We start from the raw sequence: 26,755 nt of genomic DNA, 5'->3' as shown, positions 1-26,755 counted from the left end.
GAATAACTAATAATGATCTGCCCCGTTGCAAAATTTTCACGAAGTTCCAACATCGCCTCGTTATTACATACCATTGTCACAAAACTTGTGGCACTGAGTGTCAATAACAGTGAAATCATCGATGTCGATGAGGGAATGAACAGTCCGAACTAGTAAGATAAGATGCCTTAGATTCAAAATTCATTTATGGCGGGTTTGCACTTCTGACCTTATGTGGTCTGTGCATAGGTATCTGGTGCCACTTACTAAGGACCTGACAAATACGAATGACTCAGAATAGTTGCTGTGTTGCGTTACAAAGGTGGAACAACCGGCTGTTAAGTATGTAGTCATAACGTTTTGGCCCATCAGTGTATGTATACCTTGTATATGAAGATGTTTACGCATATTTTATTTTGAACTATCTCCCTGAGATGCCGCAACAAAAAGTAATTATGTTTTTGACACCAGGTAATCTTCCGTAAACTTGATGTAGTGTTAATCCGCTGATATCTGTTATATAAAGTGGTTCATCGTACCTACTTTGCCATATAAACTTGCTTCTACATTATTATACAAATTTAGGTGATTTTAAATAGCTGCATCTCTGTAACTAATTTTCTGTGAATAAATTACATTACAACTGATTTTGGTAGTTCCATGAAGCCATTATTTAATTACTGGTGGAAGTTAACGTAAGCAGGACGATCATCCGTAAGTTTGGCATCTAGACTGATTGTAAATCGTGGTGGAATATTAACTGCTCACACAACGTTTCTTGCAAAAGTTACATATTCAAGCTTTCCTTCCTCTCCGGATGTCGAACTCCACGTTACTGTGGTTTTCGTTTAGTGGCTAATATGACTGCCTCGTGCCAAGTGTGTTGTATTGTTACGTCAGACTCCAAAATATTATACAAGTGGCCTGGTACGCGCAGTTATTAGTGTTGTTGTTGTTGAGGTCTTCAGTCCTGAGACTGGTTTGATGCAGCTCCCCATACTACTCTGCCCTGTGCAAGCTTCTTCATCTCCCAGTAATTACTACAACCTAAATCCATCTGAATCTGCTTAGTGTATTCATCTCTTGGTCTCCCTCTACGATTTTTACCCTCCACGCTGCCCTCCAATACTAAAATGGTGATCCCTCGATGTCTCAGAACATGTCCTACCAACCGATCCCTTCTTCTAGTCAAGTTGTGCCACAAGCTCTTCTTCTCCCCAATTCTATTCCATACCTCCTCATTAGTTATGTGATCAACCCATCTAATCTTCAGCATTCTTCTGTAGCACCACATTTCGAAAGCATATATTCTCTTCTGGTCCAAACTATTTATCGTTCACATTTCACTTCCATACATGGCTACACTCCATACAAATACTTTCAGAAACGACTTTCTGACACTTATATCTATAATCGATGTTAACAAATTACTCTTCTTCAAAAACGCTTCCCTTGCCATTTCCAGTCTACATTTTATATCCTCTCTACTTCAACCATCATCAGTTATTTTGCTCCCCAGATAGCAAAACTCCTTTACTACTTTAAGTGTCTCATTTCCTAATCTAATTCCCTCAGCATCACCCGACTTAATTCGACTACATTCCGTTATCCTCGTTTTGCTTTTGTTGGTGTTCAACTTATATTCTCCTTTCAAGACACTGTCCATTCCATTCAACTGTTCTGTCTCTGACAGAATTACAATGTCATCGGTGAACTTCAAGGTTTTTATTTCTTCTCCATGGATTTTAATACCTACTCCGAACTTTCCTTTATTGCTTGGTCAATATACAGATAACATCGGGGATAGGCTACAACCCTGTTTTACTCTCTTCCCAACCACTGCTGCCCTATCATACCCCTCGACTCTTATAACTGCCATCTGATTTCTGTACAAATTGTAAGCCGGCAGCGATGGCCGTGCGGTTCTAGGCGCTTCAATCCGGAACCGCGGGACTGCTACGGTCGCAGCTTCGAATCCTGCCTCGGGCATGGATGTGTGTGATGCCCTTAGGTTAGTTAGGTTTAAGTAGTTCTAAGTTCTAGGGGACTGATCACCTAGGATGTTAAGTCCCATAGTGCTCAGAGCCATTTGAACCATTTTTGAATAAATTGTAAATAGCCTTTCGCTCTCTGTATTTTACCCCTGCCACCTTCAGAATTTGAAAGAGAGTATTCCAATCTACATTGTCAAAACCTTTCTGTAAGTCTACAAATGCTAGAAACGTAGGTTTGTCTTTCCTTAATCTAGCTTCTAAGATAAGTCGTCAAGTTAGTGTTGCCTCACATGTTCCAACATTTCTACGGAATTCAAATTGATCTTCCCCGAGGTTGGCTTCTATCAGTTTTTTCCATTCGTCTGTAAAGAATTCGCGTTAGTATTTTGCAGCCCTGACTTATTAAACTGATAGTTCGGTAATTTTCACATCTGTCAACACCTGCTTTCTTTGGGGTTGGAATTATTGTATTCTTCTTGAAGTCCGAGGGTATTTCGCCTGTCTCATACATCTTGCTCACCAGATGGTAGAGTTTTGTCAGGACTGGCTCTCCCAAGGTTGTCAGTAGTTCTAATGGAATATTGTCTACACCGGGGGCCTTGTTTCGACTCAGGTCTTTCAGTGCTCTGTCAAACTCTTCCCGCAATATCATATCTCCCATTTCATCTTCATCTACATCCTCTTCCATTTCCATAATATTGTTCTCAAGTACATTGCCCTTGTATCCTTGTATAGGCCCTCTATATACTCCTTCCATCTTTCTGCTTTCCCTTCTTTGCTTAGAACTCGGTTTCCATCAAAGCTTTTGATATTGATGCAAGTGGTTCTCCTTTCTCCAAGGGTCTCTTTAATTTTCCTGTAGGCAGTATCTATCTTACCCCTAGTGAGATAAGCCTCTACATCCTTACATTTGTCCTCTAGCCATGCCTGCTTAGCCATTTTGCACTTCCTGTCGATCTCATTTTTGAGACGTTTGTATTCCTTTTTGCCTACTTCATTTACAGTATTTTTTAGATTTTCTCCTTTCATCAATTAAATTCAATATTTATTCTGTTACCCAAGGGTTTCTACTAGCCCTCGTCTTTTTACTTATTTTATCCTGTGCTGCCTTCACTATTTCATCCCTCAAAGCTACCCATTCTTCTTCTACTGTATTTCTTTCCCCCATTCCTGTCAGTTGTTCCCTTATGCTTTCCCTGAAACTGTGTACAATTTCTGGTTCTTTCAGTTTATCCAGGTCCCATCTCCTTAAACTTCCATCTTTTTGCAGTTATTAGTGCATTTGTTAACTATTTATTCAACAATAATTATGTCTATTAAATGTTCTTATAGATTTGTATTAAAAAATGGGGGAAATTTTCCTAAATATTATTTCAGGTCACTCTTCACGAATAAAACAATGGAGCTGAACAGAAAGCGATTTATTGTTTTGTCGGTCTCCAGTATCTCATAGATCATAGCGTATCTGTGCCTTCTTATGGGATCGTTTTGTATCCTCTAGATAATCCTATCCCCTAACACTACTTGACCCATAAATCTCGAAAGTAAGGCTTAGAAATCGAAAAATCACAGCTTTTTTTTCATTAGTTGTTTCCAAGTGTGACTGCCTTTGGCGGCTTTTTTCTGCTTGTTTGAACTGTGGCGGGATAGGGTAAAGTTCTCATAAGTTTTACTTCTATCACTTTCCGAAGACACTTCGGCTCTCAAATTGGTCCTTTGTGCTTCTGAGATATTTTTCTTTCCTTTCTGAACTTATTTCCTTGTCTTTTTTTCCAATTTTGGGGTCCTGGCGTGGTTATCGTGATCTTCAGGGTTGTTGTCTAGTTTTGTAGATCCTCTTGTGCTATTTCTGATTTCGGTTCCTATGGTTCAAATGGCTCTGAGCACTATGGGACTTAACATCTTAGGTCATCAGTCCCCTAGAACTTAGAGCTACTTTAACCTAACTAACCTAAGGACATCCCACAACACCCAGCCATCACGAGGCAGAGAAAATCCCTGACCCCGCCGGGAATCGAACCCGGGACCCCGGGCTGATTTCGGTACCTTGAAAAGATGCCACGGCCTGGAATCAATTGTTTCTGCATCTTGTAACTGTGGTGTAGCGTCCCTTATGAGATGAGTCCACCCGAAAGCTTTTTCTGCGCGATCTTTGATTTTATCTCGCAGCTAATGCAGTCTGAGATGATACACAGACGTAGCCGCCTTCGTTTGTATTGTAAGGCGCGGATGCCATTATGCATTGTAGCCTGCCGGTTTAAAGTAGGCACTTACCGATCTCTGGTGGCCCTCGCAGCAGGTTTCCCCGGTCGCCGTGTGTGAGGCGAAGACTCGGTCAAGGGCGCCACACGGTCGTCTTTTGTTTTGGCCCGGGAGATCTGTACCCGATACTGCCCCCCAATTAGCCTTTACGAGGAGTAAGTGCTTCTTGGTAAGCGAAGCTGTGCCTTCTCTTAAGTTCTGTACACGCCTTCTTCTCGTGTATCAGTGCTTCCATGTCGACTGGGAAGAATTCACAGTCGGTATGAGACCTGCCTCTTCTTCAGCAACGGCATGCCGTCTCATTAGTCACACTTATCACAGTCTCTGCCTGGCCCAACAGCCTACCGACGCAGGGGAGGAACTTGGTACATGCCATGTCTATAGTTCTGTATGTTACTCCACTGTGCTCACTGAAAAAAAATAGTTACATCCTTCGAACAGCACTCTGGCCTCTTTGGCTCGCTGTATTATGTTTGAGTATAATGACTTTTCTGGAGACTAGAAATCTACTCTGTAGGAATCAGCATGGGTTTCGAAAAAGACGATCGTGTGAAACCCAGCTCGCGCTATTCGTTCACGAGACTCAGGGGGCCATAGACACGGGTTCCCAGGTAGAAGACACAGAAACTGGACAGTAGCTGACTGAAGGCGAGTAGTGTGGGATGATTCGCCGACGGCGCAATGAGGCGTTTAACCTGCATTGTGTGGATGGCGTACAGGAAGTGGACAAAAATATAGAAACACCGCTGGAAACACACGCTTTAAGATAAATACAGATGCTAGCCAAGCCTGCATGTTGCGTTGCTGTATTCGACAGCCAGCGGCACCTGTGGAATATCCTCAATACGGTGCATGTGTTAGAACAGTGTTCTGTGTAGTTGTGACACAATTACGTCGGAGCTAAGTGAATTTGATCGTGGGCAAATTGTAGGTGCTCGTATTGTGGGTGCTTCCGTAACCAAGGGAGCCGAAGTGTTTGGTGTTTCAAGAGACAGCGCATCGATGATTTATAGCGCATACAGGGAAAGAGGGAAAACATCATCCGCTAAGCCGTCACGATGAAAGTGTGTACTGAGTGATCGAGACAGACGGTTAGTGAAGAGGGATGTGACGAAAACCGTCAGCAGCAAAGCGACACGAAGGGAACTCCACAAGCAGGGAATTGCAGGGCAAGTTGGAATTACTAAATCATCCATCAATGATAAAATGCCCGTAACAGTAAAACATAATGCTGAAGCCATAAAACCTGGCTCATTGAGCAATAGTATAATGTCATTTGGTAGTATGACTTGTTTCACCCTGTTTCCAACTTCTGGCCGAGCTTTCGTCCCAAGAGTGAAACATGGCGGGGACTTATGATTATCTGGGCAGCCATTTCGTAGTATTGCACTGGCCACATGTTTATTGTGCAAGGTCGAATTACTGCTAAGGTTTATATGACCATTTTGAATGATCAGCTACATCACACTGTACAATATTTGTTTTCCAGTAGTGATGCTAAGTTCCAACACGGCACACAACTCACGTTGTCCAGGACCGGGCTTTTGAGCACGAGGGTGAATTGTCGCATCTCTCCTGAACACCACAGTCACCAGATCTCAATATTATTGAGCCTTTGTGATCTATACTGGCAAGAAGAATCCGTGATCGCTGTCCACCTCCATCATTGTTACCTGAATTTGCCACTACTTTGCAGGAAGAATGGTATCAGATTCCCTTGAAAACCAATACACGACCTGTATTCGCCCATTCCATGACGTTTGGAAACTGTTTTGAATGCCAACGGTTTTCCTACAACATATTAGCTATGACAACGTGTTGTGTTTATGTCGTTTTCATATTTTTTCCCTCCTATGTAGACCAGGCTGGAGGTTGTTGAGATCGTTCGGTAACGTTCTGGAATGTTTCTCAGACCATGACTTGGATCCATTTATTCAGATGGACCTTGAGCCAGGATATTTGTTGCAACATTATCGATAACCTAGTGCTACCCTTTCTTCTATGTTTTTTTTCATGATTATGCTGTGGATACTCTCGCTTCCAGGATGACGGGGGAAGAGTATCCGGCCATCCGGCGACCCGGTAACCTAACCTTGCCACATCCATTAATAACCGTGTCTACTCTGCACCGCTATGGGACAAAGGCGCAAGAAAAAGAGCATCATGTACTCAAGGTCTAGTAATGAGGAGTTCCTGAAAACATACATGGTGCTCTTGAGATGACGGTTCAGACTTAAAACGATGACTAAAAGGCAGTAAAAAATAGGGCAAGAAGATGAGGAACCTCGCTCCGGAAACACAGTTAGAAACTAGTTTATCCTCTCAGCCGAGTATTTGCTTACGTTTCCATCTCTCTCTCTCTCTCTCTCTCTCTCTCTCTCTCTCTCTCTCTCTCTATCTCTCTGATACTGCAGTAAATGATTATGTGATAAAAGAATGCCCTATGAAGTATGAAATGCGAAAAATCCAGGATTGTAAATGGATCATGCATTACCGCAAAATTATAGCTGACGATGGTCAGGAGGAGGAAGAAGAAGAAACAAAAAGAAGAAAAACATTCTTCGATACTTCAAATCCTTTATCAAATATTACGTTGTCCATATTAGTTGTTAGGTCCTGTTTGTAGCGTAAAGCGAAAGGTAAACGAAACTCGAGAGTCATCTCAGTGTTCAATTACATGAATCTGTTAAGCTATGTAGAAGTGCTCTCCGCTTAACCAACACATGCTTACCTATGGACAAGGACAGTCACATTGCTTCATCTAAATGTAGGAACAGTGGTCTATCTACCATAAATTTAACATACGCCTCCCTAAACAATGAAGGCATATGGCAGGAAATACAGCTCAGACAGGTGCCGTCTCGTATGACTGTATGAAGCTACCCAACTTCTCCGTCTTGGTATAGCAACACAAGCTAAGTCGCATCATAATACTTCTTCTCACTGTTGATAATGTGGACCAGCTTCCCCATATTTTGCAATGTTTTTATTAGGTCGCTCTGATGGGTACAAATTTTACAACTGACTTCCCAATGAGATTTGAAATTTTAAGCATAGCTCATAACTGGATGACAACGCAATATTAACTCACTTTCTTGTCCGGTGTTTGGTGGAGGGTACATTGTGTACCAGGATCATTACCCCCTTTCCCCGTTCCAGCATTGAATGGTTCGCGGGAAGAACGATTGCTGGTTAAGCTTCCGTATGAGCTCGAATCTCTCTGATGCTTACTTTGAAGGTGTTTTCGCGAGATGTATACGTATAAGGCAGTAATATATAGGTAGAGTCAGATGAAGAGAGACTGAAATTAACCTAAAATTTACCACGTGTCTCTGTTGCACTCCCATCAAAATGTTTGAAATCGATTCAAAAATTTCACACACACAATACTAAAAAGAAGATAATAATTATTGAAATAAATATGAATTTTTAATGTACCACATTTCTATATCGGACTTGAAAGCATAAAGTAATTTCTTCCAGCCCAGTACAGATTGCTAATCCCATACAGACGGTCCTGAAAGTTTATGATTGTCAAATTTTAATAAATATGACAACACCTGTAAGATTTAAAACGAAAAAGTAAGGCACATTCAATACATAATTGATCTGTGGAGTTAGGAATCTGTGTGGGTCAAGAAGAATTATTTTACACATTTGAGTCATATGTAAAAATGTGGTCTATTAAAAATTTATTTTTATTTGAATAATAATTTTTCCTGTGGCTATGATTGGACGCGAACAAGATTTCTAATTCAGAGTCGCTGATAATACTCTGTTATTCATTCATAGTTATCAGCATAACAGAGCACAGCGTATTAACACAGTTCCTATAATCATTCATACTATTTGCCACTAATCAAAATTACTGCATTCCACACTGATACGGGAATTAACTGTAGATTAAGACTTCCGCTAACAGACTCCATTAAACTGGCTCGATTCACACAGATGTATCATTACTTCATTATCTCTGTTTAACAATGTAGATCCACAATTCATTATTGTAATTCAAAGATTGCTTTCATTCGTAGTTTCAGCCACCAGAGGTGGCATTTGCTCAGAATCGTTCGTTACTACACACTAGCTGTGTAAATAATGACAAAATTCTCAGTAAAATCTCAACGTATGAGGATACAAGAACCTCACAATTGGCTCTGTCCGTTGACAGTTACGAGGTCTACGACGCACCTGTCTCAAACATGAAGTTCCACCATCTCAATGATACAGTGTTCATCTGACAGACGTTCGGTACTGCTTGCACTTTAGTCCACAGATGCACAGCCAACACGTGACGTTGTTATGGAAAATAACATTTGGATCAGCTGACTAGCGGCAGCATCCACTTGTAGGCGACTTCTGGAATTCTGTTCAACTTACGTTCATCTTGTGGTTTTAGAAGTTTTCCCAGCGTAAAGAGTATTTCATGAAGTGTCAGGTTCCAGCCGGATAACATCAACATCTTGCCCCGATATTTCATCTGAGAAACATTCAGCCATCTTCAGGTTAGTGATCTGCAATGGAGACTGCTATTTTTCTTTCTAAAGAAATTAAAGTAATCACTGAGTCCCACGCCTTTTCCAGTTAAAAGCAGCCATCACGATTAACAAGATATTTTGCCACATGTATTTCCACAGAGTTCGTCATAACTGATTCCAGAAGGATCTCGTCATGACCAAGACTTCCGTGACAGAATAATCGATGGAAGGTCTGCGGAGATGCAATGCTCGACTATAGTTGGCTTACTGGTCTGAGAAAGGCGAGTGCAGCGATCATGTTCAACGCACTTTTCATGTACTGTGTGTGTGGTCTGACCGATTCACGTATTGCCACACTGGCAAGGTATTCTGTAGATTCCATTCTGGTGCAACCCTGGATCGTCCTTTACCGAACCACGAAGTGTGTAGTTGTTTATAGGTGGTCGGCCATACCTTCAACAGAATGTTTTCTTAGTATTCTGCCTGATTTCGACAAAATACGGCCGACATATTGGAGGAACGCCCTGGGCTTGAACACCTTTTTTCCTCTTGATCTTGTGGGTAATCTCGTTTCTTCCTTCTTAAACATGTGCTGATCTGATGCAGATAATACCCATTATATTTGAATAGAGTTGCAGTGTTCCAGCTCCTTTGAAAGGCTGTCTCTAGCAGACACCACAAGCGCCCAGTGCACCAAAGTCCTAAGTCTGAAGGACGCCGATAGCTTGTGAAGCGTGGCGGTTGCTAGACGCTCGTAAATACAGGTCTCTATGTGTGGGATTACAGTAAACGGAGTGCCACAATGATCCACTCACAATCCGACTGACCAAGCCGTCAAAAAACGGCAGATGCCCGAACCCCTTCTCCACTTCCATCGTAAATTGGATATTCTCGTGAAATGAATTCAGATGCTGCAAATACTATGAAACTTCTTCTTCGCCATGTGGCCACGCTACAAAAATACCATCTACATATCGCCAGAAGAGTTTTGCTTTAAGTTCTGCCGAATCAAGTGCCCTCTCCTCAAAGTCTTGCTAACACAGAACAGAGAGGACTCCCCATGGCAACACAGTTAATTTGCTCACAATATTCACTGTTGAATATAAAGTAAATTGATATTTTGAACAATTTAACGGTGACGCCATGGGTAGTCCTCTCCCCCAGGTGGCAAATATTTTTGTCGAAGACTTTAAGGAAGGGGCAGAATTGAAACCACAACTCTTGTGGTAATGGAAATCCCGTGTGCCTAGGGCCTCCCGTCGGATAGACCGTTCGCCTGTTGCAAGTCTTTCGAGTTGACGCCAATTCGGCGACTTTTGTGTCGATGGGGATGAAATGATGATGTTAAGAACAACACAACACCCAGTCCCTGAGCGTAGAAAATCTCCGACCTAGCCGGGAATCGAGCCCGGGCCGTTAGGTAGGACATTCCGTCGTGCTGACCACTCAGCTACCAGGGGCAGACACTCTTCTGGTGATGTGGAGATGACACTTTCATAGTGTAGCCCTACGATGAAGAAGAACTGCCACAATTTTTGCAGCATCCGAATTCAGTTCATGAGAATATCCAATTTACGGTGGAAATCTAGAAGGGCGGCAGTCTGCCGTTTCTGGATGTCTTAGCCAGTCGGAAAGTGGATCTATCATTGGGGCACTCCTGTTACCGTAAGCCCACACACACAGATCTGTATCTGCAGCCATCTAGCTGCCACCACCCTTCACAAACTATGGACGTCCTTCGAACCTTGGCGCACCGGACAGTTGTGTTTGCTACAGTCTGTGTTCAGAGATAATGGATATTCTCCACACCAGTTCAGCACAACTTTAAGAAGGAAGAAACGTGATTACCAACAACCTCATGAGGAGAATGAACTGTTCATGTTGAGGGCATTCCTCCCATATGTCGGCAATATTTCCCCGAAATTATGCAGACCCCTAAGGAAATATTATGTTAAAAATATGTCCGGCCACCTACAAGAATTTATACACTTCTAGGTTCGGTAAAGAATGATGTAGGATAGCGTCCAGCTGAAATCTACAGCATACCTTGCCGGCGTCAAAACGCCTACATTGGGCACACCACACACACTGCACGTGGAAGGTACGTTGATCATTATCACCACACACGTCTTTTGCAGCCCGGTAAGTGAGCCATGGGCGAGCATTGACCCTCCACAGGACACTCTTTGGATTATTATGCCACATTGTACGGATTATTCTTGCCCAGACGAGATGCTTCTCGGGTTCAGTTATTAAGGAATCTGTGGAAATACTTTTAACGGAAGACTCTTTAGTTATGACGAATTGGTGATTTCTTTGAGATCTCCTGAAAGAAAACATTTTGTGCCTGATGACAAGCCTAGCGACAGTTAATTGGATACCTGAATTGTTACTCTAAGAGCCCGCATTGTCACAGAAGGCGTGCATGTAGTATCACCGTTACGCATGCGCCTGCGCACTATACACGGAACAATATTCGAAGAGCGCGCTAAACACGACAGCGTCTCTCAAGTAACGGCTGCATCTGCGCATGCGTCTCCGCGCCAATTTTTGCTCAATAAAGTTAGCGACGTGAACTAGCAGTCAATTACGCCTCCTTGCCTCTGTCTTTCCCATCATTTATATTCCTATGATCCTCTTCCCCTCCTACCTATCATCTGCATAGTTCTCCCCATTTAGCAGACCCCTATCTCTTTACCCAAACCCCCCAACCTCTATGGAACCTAATCTCTCCTCCCACGTTACTTCTCACCCAGTGCAGGTCCTTTAAATGTTAACTGTAAGTGCAGGGCTCCAGTGCTTTTGTCATAGAAGAATATCACATCACAGCAATTGTGGTTTTTTATTTTTTTAATTTAACATATTTTTCGTCCTTTTAGCTATTCCTCATTAATATTTTTAATTTAAAACGTAACTAGTCCTCATATTTTTTTCTATCACCTTTCTTATATCTTTATGAATGCTCTTGGTTGAAGAGTGCAGTACTGTACCGCTGACAGCGCACCCTCCCCCCATATGGGCCGTGGGGGATGAAATAACAACAAAGAAAAAAAGAGAAAAGAAAACAGCAATCTTCAATTGAAATTCCGTGGCAAGAAGCCGACAGCATCCAGTTTCCATCCTGAAACTTCATGGAATACTTTTATCTTAATTGTACTTGTTCAGCACAGGTTTCTTTATTGCAGTGATGAAATTTTGTGCAGTATTTGTTTGCACCGAAAGATATGTGGAAGGAAGTAATGTTTCGATTGAGGTCAGTCAGTTTACAGACTGTCTCTAAGAAGAGATATCGTTACCAAGAAGATGCGAATGGCCTTCTATTTGAGAGTATTTATTTGCGTCTAAAAAAAACTGAATAATAAGGCACATTACAAATCAATCCCAAAAAAGTGTGTTGATCCTCAGGTCTCAAAATTAACGACTGACTGAGATTTTAAAACGACATGATGTTACTATCTGATTCACTGCAAGAGTTTTCTATGTAATCAACGTTTTCTAATAGATTGTGCTTCCTGATTATACTTCGGTATCTACACTGGAATAAGAAGTCATAAAACAAATCCGTTTATTTTGTGTAAACACGGACGTTACTGTAACAAATGGATGTCACTTCTAATAAAAGCTTTATAAACCATTTAACGCGTATTGTTGAAGAATTGTCAGAAAACTAAATGCTTCCTGCCAAACTGCGATTTTGTCTTCTTCTCTTCCGAAAAAGGTGAACTAAATGATTCGCTGTGCCACATATGCAGGAATTCGCTGAATAACTGCATTTCCCTCGCTTGCGAAAATAAAAAAAACTGTCAGCACAGTGTTTCAAACTTTTTGTTACATTTTCATCTGACTTAAGATTAAAAAAATCATCGCTTTAATATTAGGAATTTAGGAAAAACTGTCAATACAGATGTAGTTCACTTGTCAAAGTCAGTGTTCTATTTTTACACCCATATCTACATGTACATGACCCTTCAACAATTCACATTTAAGTGTTTGGGAGAGAGTTAATCTAAATACTTCCAGACTACTTCTTTACAATTCCACTCTCGAATAGCATATGGGTCAAACGAACACATGTATCGTTCTGCGCGTACTCTGACTTCTCTTATTTTATTAGGATTATCATTCCTCTCTATGTAGGTGAAAGTAACGAAATATTTCCGCATTCAGAGAATAAGTTGGTGATTGAAATTTCGTTAAAAGACCTCGCTGTGACGAAAAACGCGTTTGTTTTAATGAATGCCACCCCAGCTCACGTAGCATATCCGTGACATTTTTTTCCTTTATCTACGGTAAAACAAAACGAGGTGCCCTTCTTTGAACTTTTTTGCTGTCCTCCATCAATCCTCTCTAGTAAGGATCCCATACAGCACAGCAGTACTCCAGAAAAGGTAGGAAGAGCGTAGCGTAGGCAGTCTCTTTAGTACATATTGTGATCTTCATAGTGTTTTTCCCATAAAACAGAGTTATTTGTTCGCCTTCCACACTACATTTTGTACGTGGTGGTTCCAGTTCAAATTGTACGTAATTGCAATCCCTAGGTACTGACCTGCCAAATTTTAAAATTTGTCTGATTTGTCGTGTAAACGAATCTTATCGGATATTTTTATTACTCATGTGAAGAGCTCACACTTTTAATTGTTTGGTTTCAGTTGACAATTCCGTACCATACAGATTTCTTGTCTAAATCATTTTGCGATTGTTACTGATCTTATGATGATTTTACTAGACGGCAGCATCAACTGCAAACAATGTAAGATGGCTGTTCAGATTGTCTCCCAAATCATTTATCTAGATTAGAACCAGGAGTAGGCCTGTATCATTTCTCTGGGGAACGCCACACAATACTTCTGTTTCATTCGATGACTTCCCATCAATTACTACGAAATGTGACATTTCGAACAGGAAATCACAATTACAGTCGCTCAACTGAGACGATATACCGTAAGCACGCAATATGATTAGAAGCCACTTGTCGGGGACGGAGTCAAAAGCCTTCTGGAAGTTTAGAAATATGGAGTCAACTGGAGATCCCCTGTCGATAGCACTCAGTACTTCGTGTGAATGAAGAGTTAGTGGTGTTTCTCTATAACGATGTTTTCCGAATCCATGCTCAAAAATGTTCAAATGTGTGTGAAATCTTATGGAACTTAACTGCTAAGGTCATCAGTCCCTAAGCTTACACACTAATTAATCTAAATTATCCTAAGGACAAACACACACACCCATGCCCGAGGGAGGACTCCAACCTCCGCCGGGATCAAATGGTTCAAATGGCTCTGAGCAGTATGGGACTTAACTTCTGAGGTCATCAGTCCCCTAGAGCTTAGAACTACTTAAACCTAACTAACCTAAGGACATCACACACATCCATGCCCGAGGCAGGATTGGAACCTGCGACCATGGCGGTCGCGCAGTTCCAGACTGTAGCGCCTAGAACCGCTTGGCCACCCAGGTCGGCTCCGCCGGGATCAGCCGCACAGTCCATGACTGCAGAGCCTTATACCGCTCGGCTAATCCCGCGAGGCGAATCCATGCTGACTTTGTTCCAATGTACCGTTTTCTGCGAGATAATGTATAGTTTTCGTATACAGGATATGTTCCTAAACCCTACTGCAAATTTATTTTCAACGATAACGGTCTGTAATTCACTGGATTTAAGCTGGAAATGAGAGAAACTGTAAATGTTGCGGTTCCATTTCGCGTAGTTCGCATGACAAAAACTTGGCTTTTTGCTCCCCGTCACCTGACTTAGATGTTATTCTCAAAGCTCAGCACGGCAGACATAGGAATGTGCGCGGTCTCTATGGCTCTGTGGTCTAAGGTCTACGTGATTTGACCTCCACAAGTTTGGAATGCGCAACTCTAATGGAAAGTGGTAGCGTTGACGGAAGCAGTGGCGCATCATATCTGCATCTGTACCGCAGCTTCCTGCCCCCCTTCCCCCTCCTCCCCCCCTCCCCCCCACCGCGACTGTATATAAGCGGTGTCGTGGCGCGGCGCGCGTGCCAGTGTGGATGGAAGCTCTCACCAGCAGCCTCGTGCTGAAGCATCGCCAGATGGCGGGGGAAAACTACGCGCGCTAGAAGGTGCTGTCGGCTGCGATGGTGGCGCCGCTGCTGTGTGCCAGCCTGCTGGCAGCGGCCTCGTGTCTCACCGAGGCGCACCGACCCTCCATCATCATCGTCGAGGACGTCCAGGGTAAAGCCCGCCACATTGCACCGAAACCTGCATTTAGTCCTCACAGCTACATTTAGACCTCCTAGGCATTAAAATGTATTCGACGTCGAACCGCACTCTGGAGCAATAATAAGGATACGATCGTACAGATTATCGCCCTCCGTGTGTGAATCCCTTGAAGAATTCTTGACAGAAGCGTAAACCCCCCCCCCCCTCCCCACCTCTACAGAGACTCGAATTCTCATGCATAAAACGTCGTATCTCCCAAACTATGTGTCGGGCAATGATCTAATTCTGTAGGTACGTTCAGTGAGATATGTTAATACTGTCTGTAAAATGTGTTGCAAATAGAATTAGTAGTAACGAGATGATAAATTGAAACATCATGCCTGATGCTGCAGTTTTGCTGCGTGAACAGCGAAAATGAAGTAAGCGATAAACTTCTTTCATATCACCATTTTGTGGGGCGTGTCACCGAGAAAAAAGTTTCTTAAAGCTTTCAAATTATATATGAAGTTTGTTGGAAGTCGCTAAGTGTTCTTATCATTAAATACAAGGTGAATATAGTGTGGGTAATTTCCGTGCTGTGAGTTATGCTGTCTCAAGACAAGAATGGTTCAAATGGCTCTGAGCACTTAGGCTTAGAACTACTTAAACCTAACTAACCTAAGGACATCACTCACATCCTTGCCCGAGGCAGGATTCGAACCTGTGACCGTAGCGGTCGCGTGTCTCAAGACATATACACGGTTCCTGACTTTAATACTTAACTTATTGTTTTAAACGCGAAACATAAAATTATACCTTTTGATAAGTAGATTATGACAGCATTTCAAATTTTTAAATTACGTCACTAACTGTATGAAATATTGAAAATTGAACTTTTGTTGTCCCTGGAAGCCGTTAGATAGGCAACCTGCAACACTAACAATGTTATATTCGTTGGTTTGGCCGCCAGAGTTTTGGTTGTGCATTGCTTTACGCTGAGCAACCGGACTGCGTAAGCCTAGACTCCCACACACATGTAAGTTTCGCTGTAATTTCGTAAGGCAGCTTGACAATATTTCCTTTCCATATTTGTCATGCCGCCTTCGCTAAAACAGTTCGAAGTTTCATATTCCGTGGAGGATAAATCGCAACTACATATTGTAGCTTAGACAAGCCACAGGTGTTAATGAAATCTGGCATCGTAATTTTATCCAGGGCTCTTATTCTGTTAGGCAACGGCTTTACCGCAGTGGATACATCTCTTCCCGTCAGAGCACCGAAGTTAAGCGCTGTCGGGCGTGGTTGGGCACTTGAATGGGTGACCATCTGAGCCGTCATGCGCTGCTGCCATTTTCCGGGTTGCACTCAGCCTCGTGATGCCAGTTGAGGAGCTACTCGACCTAATAGTAGCGGCTCCGGTCACAGAAAACCATCACAATTACCGGGAGAGCGATGTGCTGACCACATGCCCCTCCTATCCACATTCTCAGCTGAGGATGACACGGCGGTCAGATGGTCGCGATAGGCACTTGTTGCCTGAATACGGAGTGCTTATTCTGTTATCTCAATAACGCCTCGAATAAACCTGCTCCCCTTTTCCAGTTGTACTTGGATATATGTTGATGGTGAGTCCTAGTTGAATTCCTTCAGCATTCCGAGTTATCTAATCCGGTTTGGTCTCGCATTGGTTTCTCAACGAATACACTAAGTTGACAAAAGTCGTAGGATACCTCCTAACATCGTGTGGGACCTTCTTTTACCCGTCGTAGCGCAGCAACTCGAAGAAGCATTGACAAAAAGTTGTTGGAAGCCCCCTGCAGAAATATTGAGTCATGCTGCCTCTATAATCTACCATAATTGCGAAAGTATTGCCGGTGCAGGACATTGCGGACGAATTGAACTTTCGATTACGTCGCATAAATATTGCATGAGTTTCATGTTCGGTGATCTGGATGGTCAGATTTTTCGCTCGAATTGTTCAGAATGTTAATCAAAGCAATCGAGAGCAATTGTGACCCGCTGACATGGTGCATTGTCATCCATAACAATTCAGTTGGACCAGATGATCCCGTCCATTCCATGTGAACACAGGCCACACCTAGTCTGGAGCTACCATGAGCTTGCACGCCTTGTTGACAACTTCGGTTCATGACTTCGTGGTGTCTGCGCCACACTCAAACCGTACCATCAGCTCTTACCAACTGAAATCGGGACTCATCTGAGCAAGCCTTGGTTTTCCTTTCCTATCGTCTACGGTCCAACCGATGCGGTCACAAGCCCAGCAGAGGCGCTGCAGGCCATGTCGCGCTGTTTGCAATGGCACTCCTGTCAACAATGGCACTGCTGTCGCTCGTCTGCTGCCAAAGCCTATTAACGCCAGGTTTCGCCTCACTGTACTCAAAAATAGTTCAAATGGCTCTAAGCACTATTGGACTTAACATCAGAGATCATCAGTCCGCTAGACTTAGAACTACTTAATCCTTACTAACCTAAGGACATCACACACATCCATGACCGAGGCAAGATTCGAACCTGCGACCGTAGCAGCGAGCGGTTCGAGACTGAAGCGCCTAGAACCTCTCGGCCACAGCGGCCGGCCTCTCTGTACTAACGGGTGCGTTCGTAGTTTGTCCGATATCGATTTCTGTGGCTATTTCATGTTGTGTTGCTCGTCTATTAGCTCTGACAACTGTATGCAAACGCCGCTGCTCTCGGGTGCTAATTGAAGGCCGTCGGCCATTGCGCTGTCCGTGGTGAGAGGCAATACCTGAAATTTTGTGTTCTCGGCACACTCATGATGCATTGGGTCTCGGAATATTGAATCCCTTAACGATTTCCAAAACTGAATGCCTCTAGCTCCAACTAGCATTCCGCGTTCAAAGTCTGTTAATTCCCGTCGAGCGGCTGTAATAACATTCGAAAACCTCTTTAAATGAATCACCTGAGTAAAAATGATAGCTCCGCCTATGCACTGCCCTCTTATACCTTGTGTACGCGATACTACCGCCATCTGTATATGAGCATATCTCCAGCCCATGACTTTTGACAGCTCAGTGTATATGATGGCCAATTTAAATTCAGTCTTCTCCCGCTATCCAGTTCAGAAGCTCTCGTGACTTCCGTAAAATTTTAATTTCTTGTTGATCGTTTACTAACACTCAAAAGTGAAAACATAATGATCACTGTCAAGCCCTAGGTTACCTCCCATATGGTGGTTTTGAGGGCACGTAACGCTGTAAGGAAAATTCATAAGCAGAGGACATACGAAGTCGGTACGGGCTGCAAATAGGGAAATCTATTGACTTAAGAGACGCTGAAAAAGGGTAGATTCTTGTGTCCCGGCGCTTGGGAATGAGCACCTCGGATCAGCGAAGTTGATCTGCTGTTCGTGTGCTAATGTTGTGAGTATCGTGGAAGGTGGTAGAATGATGGTGAAACCGCGAGTAGGCGACAAGGTGTTGGACGTCCACGCTTCATCACAGACCGTGTAGGTCAGAGGCTTGCCGGCTCTGTAAAGCACCATAGACGGCGATTGTGACAATCTGACGGCAGAGTACAATGATGGAACAAGTATTCTGGAGCACACCATTCCGCCAACACTGTTGAACATGAGACTCCATTGTAGACTTCATCTACATATTTCGATGCAGACCCGACGATTTCGTCAATTTCGACTGTAGTGAGAACGGGATCATCGAAATTGGACAAATTATCAGAGCAAACACGTCGCCTAACCGGATGAATCACGTTTCGTGTTACACCAGGTCAATGGTTGCGTCCAGATACTACGACACCCAGCGGATGCTCGAAACATGCAAAACGCCACGGACCTAGGCCGATGGGAGCACTACTATGCTATGGGTAACATTCACTTGGGCTTCTAAGATCTGTGATAGTAGTCAAAGGCACCAAGACAGCTAATGATGATAACGCTATTTGGCTTATCGGGCGCTCAACTGCATGGTTATCAGCGTCCGTACACGTTCTCAATCTTTTCACTCTCTAGTCTCACCATTTTTACGAATGATGATGAAATGATGAGGACAACACAAATATCCCGTCCCCCGGGTGTAGAAAACCCACGCCCCGGCGGGGAATAGAACCCAGAACCCCTTTATCCAGAGGCAGCAACTTTAGCCACTTGACCACGAGCTGCGGACGCCAATACAGCTGTGGAATGCATGAACATTATTGCCACCCATATACATCCTCTCATGATTTCGTGCTTTCCAGGCAGCGATGGCATCGTCCAGCTGGCCTAACTCGTTATACAGTGCTTTGAAAAGCTTTATAGTGCACTCATGTTAATATCTTGTCCACCAAATTCGCCTGATCTGAATCCGATGGAACACTTCTGGTATGCTGTCAGGTGCCAGCTCCGAGTCCTCAAACCACCGGCGTGTAATAAACGAGATTTGCGTGGCTGGTTAGTGACATAGGTTGACACATACCTCAGGAAACCTACCAATAACGTGTCACATCCGTGCCATGCTGGATCTCTCCTGTTTCGCGTTCCAGAGTTTAGCCTCGATAAGCTCGCCTCTCTCTTGGCAAAAAGCCGCTCTGTGGCAATGGCATTTCGTGACGCAAACAACGGGATACCATGTCTAAAAGCTCTTCATAATTTTATATTCATTATTAAAGTTAAGCACTCCGTCTTCAGGCCACAAGTGGCCCATCGGGAGTATCCGACCGCCGTGTCATCCTCAGATGAGGTTGCGGATAAAAGGGGCGTGTGGTCAGCACACCGCTCTCCCAGTCATTGAGATTGTTTTCTTTGAAGAAGCCGCTACTATTCGGTCGAGTAGCTCGTCAATTGGCATCTCGAGGCTAAGTGCACCCCGAAAACTGGCAACAGCGCATGGTGACCCGGACAGTCACCCATCCCAGTGCTGACCACGCCCGACAGCGCTTAACTTCGGTGGTCTGACGGGAACCGGTGTTTCCCCTGCGGCAAGGCCGTTGAGTTTTAAAGTTAGCTTAAACTTAATTCTGGATAGGGTACAACTTACGGAATTTCCAGGTATATGTGCGAAGTCATTATCGAAACCCATTGTAATCTCTGTCCCCATCACTTGTCTTCAGCCCAGACGTAGGCATTTTTGTATTCTACTAAAGCTAAACTCTCCGCCAAATGCCGGCCGCGGTGGTCACGCTGTTCTAGGGGCGCAGTCCGGAACCGCGCGACTGCTACGGTCGCAGGTTCGAATCCTGCCTCGGCCATGGATGTGTGATGTCCTTAGGTTAGTTATGTTTAAGTAATTCTAAGTTCTAGGGGACTGATGACCACAGATGTTAAGTCCCATAGTGCTCAGAGCCATTTGAACCATTTTTTTTCTCCGCCAAATCTGAGTCCCAGTGTTAAAAGACAAGATATCTGTCTGCTTGAAAACTAAAATGTAGGCTCAAGCAACATTTTATTTTTAAAGTTGAGTACGGCCACAACCTCTTATTCCGTCATATATAAATTCAAAGTACATGTATGCTGCCATGATGTTTGTCATTGACCTCTCAGGAATTATGGTTGTCTGATACTGTACGAAAATGACCAGCGTGATTTATTTAAATATTTTATACGAGAGGGTCTAAAATCTGCGTTTGATAACTAGTTTAGATTTCTTTCGCAACCAAACGCTTACGGCCTCCATGCTATTGCCCAGGAGGTTTGTCACCGCGAATAATTCATTAAAGTCTTCGGCATGCCTTCACTTTTGCCATAATACTTGTCATCTAGCATCACAGGTGTGAAGTAAGAACCCAGTGTTTTATACCTTGGACCACCTGTATGACACTTCTCACAGTCTCTCTAGTCGAGGAAAATTTGGAAATTTGTGGTGAGGTCTTATGGGGCCAAACTGCTGAGGTCATCGGTCTCTAAGCTTACACACTACTTAATCTAACTTAAACTAACTTACGCTAAGGACAACACACACACCCATGTCCGAGGGAGGGCTTGAACCTCCGACGGAGGGAGCCGCGCGGACCGTGATAGACGCCTTAGACCGCGCGGCTACTCTAGTCAAGTGTTCTTTTAGTTATCAGTTTTGATGTGCTGATAAGGTAGCCTGTACTCCTACTCGCTTGATCCGATTGCCTACACTCTCTCCACCACAATCTGTGGTACTGTAAAGGTTTTGAAAATGGTCCACTATATTATACCTAATAACTAAATGTGGTGTTTTATGCACGTACCCTGGTCGTTGATGATTCTCAGCTACGTATGCGGGTGTATACCATGTAATTAACGTAGGCCTAGAGAGAGAGGGGGGAGAGGCGGGAGAAAAGGGGAAGAAGCATTCCATTTATTATGGAAATTCTGCACAAAAGATAACCTCCAAGAAGTGTCTTGCGCAGGATTACTCGAGTATTTAGGACCCCCTTCAACTTCGCCTGTAGGACTCGATGCAAGGCTTGAGAGTTGTTGATGGCATGGTAGCCGAAAGATTAGTCACTGTTGTGCAGATGCTCAGGAAATTTAAAATGAGAATCGAGGAAGAAAGACGGCTCCCTTATCGCGATGAATAAATTTAAAAAGTCAGTATTTGATACATGGTGTAAACGTTTTTGCAGCATACGTCATATATTTTAAGTAAGGACAGCCACACACGTCTTCTATATCATCGTGAAAATCATCTATGAGACACGCAACTAAGTGGTTCATTTTTCTGCGACGCTAGTCATAAATGGAACGGGGAAGGAAGCCTTTAATAACAGTAGTAAGTTTTTCGGTCACGCCCTTTACGGTGATCGTACATTAACACCGAGCAGACGGATACTGGAGCCGTTACATGCCCTTAATGTCGTGCGGCTTCAGGACGCTCTCAAATCTGTTTATCGAAAACGTTCAGTGTTGTCGTCACATTGTAGTTACTGTTATGCGTCAGACTAAGAGTCAGTCGATTTGGTTAACTAAATGTGCCTCAGACACACATTCCCATGCAATTTATCATTATCTGACATCTTTAGAGTTCAGTATTTTTCTCAAATACTTAACAAAACTTAGAACCACATCCCTGATGAAAGATGGAATGAATTAGATTTGGCGCTGTCAAGCATCCTTCTTGAAAGCTGGAATGAATTAGATTGGATAGTGGCAACTGAAACAACAGTATCAGGTTGTGTGTAGAAGCGCAACTATCAGAATATTTTGGGCTGTAGTATATTCTACTAAGCAATTATTGTATCTAACGTAGATAAAATATTACAGTCTTGTCATGTACAGAGTATTTAAAATAAAGGTGTTACATATTCCTACATGACGTGGTACTTGTCGAAACTAGAATTGTATGTGATGATGATGATGTCCCATACTCCGAGGAACATAGGGGAAACACCCGCACCGCCGTACTAGGCAAGGTCATAGTGGATGTGGTTTGCCATTGCCTTCTTCCTACCGTAATGGGGGATGAATGATGATGATGAAGACAACACAAGTACACCCAGACATCACGAGGCAGGAAAATTCTCTGACCCGCCGGGAATCGAACCCGGAGCCCCGCGCTTGGGAAGCGAGAACGCTACCACAAGACCACGAGCTGCAGACTATAGTGATATGTACGGAAACAAGTACTTAGAAATGGGTCGTTTTACTCATGACGAGTAATGTTTAGTATTCGGCGGTGTAGGCAGGATTCACAAGAGACAGCATAATAAATTACCACAATACGCACTTGTGGGCAGATGCAAATTCCCGAGCAATCACGGAGGTGAGGTGTGAGGACTCACAGACCCATGGGACCATACACTTTACCAGACAGATAAACGGATACTGCGTATCACCGATTTCTGCGCGATGAATTATAAGCGCTACTGGAGACTGTTACCCTTGCAGAAAGACAATGACAGTCGTTTACGCACGATGGGGCACCAAACGATTTTCACGGATCGTGCGACCGTATCTCACTGCAGCGTTTCGTGAGTTATGGATTGGTAGAAGAGATCCAGTAGCAGATCACCAGACCCGAATCAGTCGTATTTCTGGCTGTGGGGCCATTTAAAGACATTAGTGTATGCCCAATCCACCGACTATGTGCAGACGTTACAGGGACATGTGAACAATGCATTCGATGCAATCCGGATGGAGCCAGGTGTATTTGAAACAGTGCGTCATTAACTGCGAGGAAAAGATGGGGGATGTATCAGAATACATGGTAACCGCATGCAGCGCTGCCAGTAGTCTTTACTTTTATATAAGCGACAGATGGGAATGATAGGGAAGATTGGCTCATATCTCAGTACGTATTGGTTTCAGGACATACCGTTACACGAGATTTTCTTCTACTTTTGATCAGTACTGCCTCCTGTGCGTATATGACACTTTTTTGAAGCTGCCGGCCGCGGTGGTCTCGCGGTTAAGGCGCTCAGTCCAGAACCGCGCGACTGCTACGGTCGCAGTTTCGAATCCTGCCTCGGGCATGGATGTGTGTGATGTCCTTAGGTTAGTTAGGTTTAAGTAGTTCTAAGTTCTAGGGGACTGATGACCACAGATGTTAAGTCCCATAGTGCTCAGAGCCATTTTGAAACATCCTGTATGTTCAAACGTTCATGATGTACCTTGGTTATAAGGAAATCAGGATAATTCTTTCTACTCTATGTCCCATATGACAGTTGAGTAATTTCAAAGTTTAGAGCAGTCAGTTGGTAGTCTCAGTTCGTTGTTTGCCTGTGTGCTGTGCAGTTGCAGTCAGTGAGTCAGTGTTTATATAGCTGTTTGCGCTTCTCATTTTCTGACTTTGATTATTAGCATCTCCTTCAGTGTCGTCTAAAAGAGATTAGAACTAGTTTTTGTTTTCTTGAATATATTTTTGTATGTATCATAGTTTTAGTAGTGTAGATTTACGCCGCCTGTAGCGTGACAGTCGAGTAGTTTAAATGTTTAGAGCAGCAGCCAGTTGGTAGTCTCAGTTCGATGTCTGCCTGTATCCTGTGCAACTGCGTTCAGTGAGTTAATGTTTATACAATAGCTTGCACTCCTCACCGCAGAAGCATCACAGTCGAGTAATTTTCTCTTTTGCGGGTGTCTGTTGTGCTTTTTCAGTTATTTCTCACTGCTTTGTTTCTATTTTTGAGACATTCGGTTTTTTACAAACTACGATATGTATAGGGACTATGGTTTTTGTGAGCGAACACAATTAAAACTGATTGCTGTCCGTAAATAGCTGGAGGTTGCATTGGCCGGGGTCAACAGGCTTCTGGCTATTGCTCAAAGCTACGGCGACAGCATGGCGCCCATGACAAGAGCTGCAACACCCGTGCTACGGCCGCAGGTTCGAATCGTGCCTCGAACATGGATGTGTGTGATGTCCTTAGGTTAGTTAGGTTTAAGTAGTTCTTAGTTCTAGGGGACTGATGGCCTCAGAAGTTAAGTCCCACAGTGCTCAGAGCCATTGCCGTTGAAATCCCCTGGTGACATGGTTATCGCCGCGTCTTCTGATGCACGATATGTGACTGGCTGGCAGTCTTGAGTTTGTGTGTCAGTAGGCGGAAGGTGAAAGAGGGAACCGTCCGCACGACTAGCTCCTTGCGCTTTAGCAACCGGTACGAGGTGCTATCCAGTGTGGAGAATACTTCTGAGCCAACTCAGGATGCCCCTCCTAGTGGGACAGGGGCTGATCTGGCCCAGTCTGGACACGTACAGAGGGAAGATATCCTACTCATTGGAAGCTTCAACGCTATGCGGGTAATGAAGCCCCTTAGGGAAATGCGTGCCGCGCGGGATTAGCCGAGCGGTCTGGGCGAGTGTCTACATCTACATTTCTACATTTATACTCCGCAAGCCACCCAACGGTGTGTGGCGGAGGGCAGTTTACGTGCCACTGTCAGTACCTCCCTTTTCTGTTCCAGTCGCATATGGGTCGCGAGAAGAACGACTTTCTGAAGGCCTCTGTGCGCGCTCGAATCTCTCTAATTTTACATTCGTGATCTCCTCGGGAGGTATAAGTAGGAGGAAGCAATATATTCGATACCTCGTCCAGAAACGCACCCTCTCGAAACCTGGCGAGCAAGCTACACCGCGATGCACAGCGCCTCTCTTGCAAAGTCTGCCACTTGAGTTTGCTAAACATCTCCGTAACGCTATCACGGTTACCAAATAACCCTGTGACGAAACGCCCCGCTCTTCTTTGGATCTTCTCTATCTCCTCTGTCAACCCGACCTGGTACGGATCCCACACTGACGAGCAATACTCAAGTATAGGTCGAACGAGTGTTTTGTAAGCCACCTCCTTTGTTGATGGACTACATTACCTAAGGACTCTCCCAATGAATCTCAACGTGGTACCCGTCTTACCAACAATTAATTTTATACGATCATTCCACTTCAAATTGTTCCGCACGCATACTCCCAGATATTTTACAGAAGTAACTGCTACCAGTGTTTGTTCCGCTACCATATAATCATACAATACAGGATCCTTCTTGCTATGTATTCGCAATATCATTACATTTGTCTGTGTTAAGGGTCAGTTGCCACTCCCTGCAGATCTTCCTGCATTTCGCTACAATTTTCGAATACTGCAACTTCTGTGTATACTACAGCATCATCAGCGAAAAGCCGCATGGAAATTCCGACACTATCTACTAGGTCATTTATATATATTGTGAAAAGCAATGGTCCCATAACACTCCCCTGTGGCACGCCAGAGGTTACTTTAACGTCTGTAGACGTCTCTCCATTGATAACAACATGCTGTGTTCTGTTTGCTAAAAACTCCTCAATCCAGCCACACAGCTGGTCTGATATTCCATGGCTCTTACTTTGTTTATCAGACGACAGTGCGGAACTGATTCGAAAGCCTTCCGGAAGTCAAGGAAAATAGCATCCACCTGGGAGCCTGTATCTAATATTTTCTGGGTCTCATGAACAAATAAAGCGAGTTGAGTCTCAAACGATCGCTGTTTCCGGAATCCATGTTGATTCCTACAGAGTAGATTCTGGTTTTCCAAAAACGACATGATACTCGAGGAAAAAACATGTTCTAAAATTCTACAACAGATCGACGTCAGAGATATAGGTCTATAGTTTTGCGCATCTGCTCGACGACCCTTCTTGAAGACTAGGACTACCTGTGCTCTTTTCCAATCATTTGGAACCTTCCATTCCTCTAGAGACTTGAGACTTGCGGTACACGGCTGTTAGAAGGGGGGCAAGTTCTTTCGCGTGTGTTTGTCCTTAGGATAATTTAGGTTAAGTAGGGTGTAAGCTTAGGGACTGATGACCTGAGACCTGATGACCTGAGACTTCACACACATTTGAACATTTGAAATGCGTGCAGGGTGGAAAATAATGCTAGTATGCTCTCTGTATGTTTGCCATAGGGTATCGTCCGTAATGTGCGAGAGGCTCTGCCAGCAGCTATCTAACTCACTGGGAACAACTTGCTGCAATTAGTGGCACATGTTGTCACTAATGACGTCTGCCGCATAGGTTCTGATGCCATCATCGGTTTCTTCCAGCGGATGACTGATTTGGTGAGGTCAACTAGCATCCCACGTGGGGTGCAGGCAAAGCTGACTAATTATAGCATCGTACACAGGCCATCTCCACTATGTGGTGGCGAATTGTAGGGTTCCTCTTAACAGGTCGGGCCTGCACTACGTGCAGGAAGACGTTATTAGGGTAACGGAGTGCATATGGAGAGCACATGGAGGGTTTTCAGGTTATGGAACCCACCTTCGTTTTGGATCAGAGACGAATCGAAGTTACAGCAGCCACCATGATCTCAGAGAGTGCTCGTCCCTGCAGATCGGATATGGAAAAAGTATGCAACTAGGGTATTCATTTTGTAATTTCAGTATTAGTAAGTTGCAGGAGGATCCAAGGGAAGGTCACATAATTAGTATCGCTAATTGAAGGTTATAGTGCTCAGGTAGTATTAG

The 26,755-nt window shown here is 43.8% G+C and overlaps 1 protein-coding gene and 1 pseudogene across 1 annotated transcript in view; one reads left to right on the top strand and one right to left on the bottom strand.

The window, feature by feature from the left end:
• Positions 1-26,755, top strand: part of LOC126298793 (uncharacterized) — a 484,775-nt gene that overhangs the window by 263,278 nt on the left and 194,742 nt on the right. The gene's annotated exons all lie outside the window — the stretch shown is intronic.
• LOC126299712 (5S ribosomal RNA) lies at positions 19,728-19,845 on the bottom strand (annotated as a pseudogene).

The sequence above is a fragment of the Schistocerca gregaria genome, chromosome X, assembly GCF_023897955.1.
Source record: "Schistocerca gregaria isolate iqSchGreg1 chromosome X, iqSchGreg1.2, whole genome shotgun sequence".
Classification (NCBI taxonomy): domain Eukaryota; kingdom Metazoa; phylum Arthropoda; class Insecta; order Orthoptera; family Acrididae; genus Schistocerca; species Schistocerca gregaria.
Note: the sequence above shows the minus strand (reverse complement) of the source record. Positions and strands in the feature narration are given on the sequence as shown.